The sequence below is a fragment of the Nomascus leucogenys genome, chromosome 15 (genome assembly GCF_006542625.1).
Source record: "Nomascus leucogenys isolate Asia chromosome 15, Asia_NLE_v1, whole genome shotgun sequence".
Classification (NCBI taxonomy): Eukaryota; Metazoa; Chordata; class Mammalia; order Primates; family Hylobatidae; genus Nomascus; species Nomascus leucogenys.
Genome location: NC_044395.1, coordinates 41,258,801 through 41,261,564, shown reverse-complemented (window position 1 = coordinate 41,261,564; position 2,764 = coordinate 41,258,801).

Here is a 2,764-nt window from a genome sequence, read left to right as displayed (position 1 = left end):
AACATTGGCCCTGATGTAGGGTTGTTTGGGTTTTGTTTAAACAATCATTGAGGACACAGTGTCTATAATTTATTTTACATCTGCACAAAGCAGCTTCTCGGGGATTATTCTTAACAGATTAACTGCAAATAGAAGTAAAAGAGAAAAGTTGTAAGAGACACACCATCCAGAAAAGATGATGAAAAAAATTCTACTGATAAGGACCTTGACAAGAAAGCTGGAGAAAGGCTTTAATCTATGGATTTCTGGTAACCCTGGAAACTGGCACCTCTGTAGCACTGGGATAAAAATCCTCAAAGGACTGGGATGAAGATTAGTAACATAATTAGATAGAAGGCAGACAGAGCCCTTTGAGAAATAAATCAATACCCATACAGATGCAGAATACCAATATAGGAACCTTCCCCCACCAGGTGATGCCCTGTGGCAAAACACTGTGGCCATGTCCTAGATATATCAAACATCAGTGGCTTTGGCAGATGATGTGGCCCTGCCATCTTGCACTTTCGCCTGCCTGATCCAAACTCTAAGCACCAGCAGTCCAGGCTGTGCCAGAGGCTGAAGGAGCAGCACTACATAAAGAAAGATCACTGGATTGGGTGTAGAGAAACTAATTAGGTAAGTCACTTAATCCCTCCGTCAGTTTCCACATCCATAAAATGGGGGATAATAAATCTGCACTGCCTCCATCATAGGCTTTTTGAGTATCAACAAGGTTAATCCATGTGTAAGTGCCTGGGAAATCATGAAGGCTGATGATAAATTATAACTAGTGTTATAATGACTAGTTTTTTCCTGACCATGCAGGCGTAGACACCTGAGACCCAGATTCACAAATATCTTGCTGAAAAGTGGTATAGAGGCCAGGTGCGGTGCCCCACACCTATAATCCCAGTACTTTGGAAGGCTGAGGTGTGCAGATCACCTAAGGTCAGGAGTTCAAGACCAGCCTGGTCAACATGGCAAAACCCCATCTCTACTAAAATACAGAAATTAGCTGGGCGTGGTGGCAGGCGCCTATAATTCCAGCTACTCAGGAGGCTGAGGTATAAGAATAGCTTGAACCCAGGAGGCAGAGGTTGCAGTGAGCCGAGATTATGCCGCTGCACTCCAGCCTGGGGGATAGGGCAAGACTCTGTCTCAGAAAAAAAAAAAAGAAAAGAAAAGAAAAAGAAAAGAAAAGTGGTACAGTACTATGCAGAAGTCACCAGCAGCTGGGCTGCTTGAATTGTTTGTCAAGCTGGGTGCTCATAAATACAGGTTATTTGGAAGAGACTAGAAATAAACCAGGGAAGGGCCCCTAACAAAACAGCTGCCCTACTGGCAAGCTGCATTGCCTCATATTGCACCATTACGGCAGTATTTGCTTAGTTGAAGCATTGTCCTTGGGAAGATTTTAAATGCAAATTTTCCTAGGAAGAGTAACATACTGACTGGTTACCAGTCATTTATTCTGAGTTAGTCTATTCACAGATTCCTCAGGTAGTGCTCTTAAACAAGGAAATTAAACGGTAATTTCAATAGTGGGGAAAAAGATTTGGGACACTGAGACAGGCCTTGAGAAGCAAATCTGGGTAGTACATGTATTGAGTGGGATGCAAGAGGGCAGAGGAGGCACAGTCTCCAAACTCGTGAGATGAACACTAAATAAAGGAGTAGTAAAGACTGCTGAACCAAATTCACTTACACTTTTTCTCAAGGTCTAAAAGGGGAAGAATTGGATCCTGTGCTCCTTTGCCTAATCCAAGTTCCTGTTTGCACTGATTCTTTGTCTTTTCCTCTAGGTAGCAGAGTTTAGCTTGATATTGCTCCAAGTAATAGAAAAGCAAAGCTAATTTAACATTCTTGATTATTTCTCCTCATATATCACCATTTATCCCAGACAAGTAGCTATCTGCAAGGCTCTCCTAATTGTACTATCTTTTAAATCAAAAGTTCTTTAAAGTGGGTTGGAAGGCTTTTGTCCAATATAAATTATCTATTTTAAGAAAGAAGTACTCGATGTCCAAAAATGATCCTCTTAAGGCCATAGACCTGGGAAATGTTCTAGAACCTTCACTGGTATAACATGCTGCCTCAGTTTCCCCAGGGTGATCAGTGTGCAGAGCAGAAAACAAGGCAATGAGGGTCAGCAAACACCAGATGGACAGCTCACACTACTCAGATGGACCCTAACAAGCTGTATTCCCGAAGTCTGCACATTTGTGAACCTTCAAGCCAGCCAGCTCATCCATGTCCCAGCTAGCACCGATCAGGGAACACAAACTGCCCAGGGTGTCCATGCAGTCCCACTTGATCCCACCCTTGCTCTGAATCCCTGTGCTCCTCAGTTCTGGTGGATTGTAGCCTTACTGGTCTTGCCTTTCATTTATGGCCCTGCTCTCATGCATTGTACTTGACCCCTGAGTTTTGATCCCAAATGTGTTCCTCAAAACCCTCGACTCATTGCAGTAGGTTGGATTTACTTGCCACCAAATGTTCTGATTCTCCTTTCTGTGAGGATTATAGAAGCCTTCCCTGTTGAACTCCAGAGTGGCTAAGGCTGACATGGCCAATGAAAAGTGAGAAGTGCCACTAGGAACCAGAGCATGGTTTGCCATCTCTTTTCCCCAGGTCTCAACAACAGGGAATGCTTCAGGAAGAGACTGGCCTATCAGCCTGGACTCAGCACAGAGATGTGGAACACAGCTGCAACTGGCCCATGCTGGAAATAGGAGTGAGAAATAAACTTTTATTGTTATAAATATTGATATTTGGGAGTCTC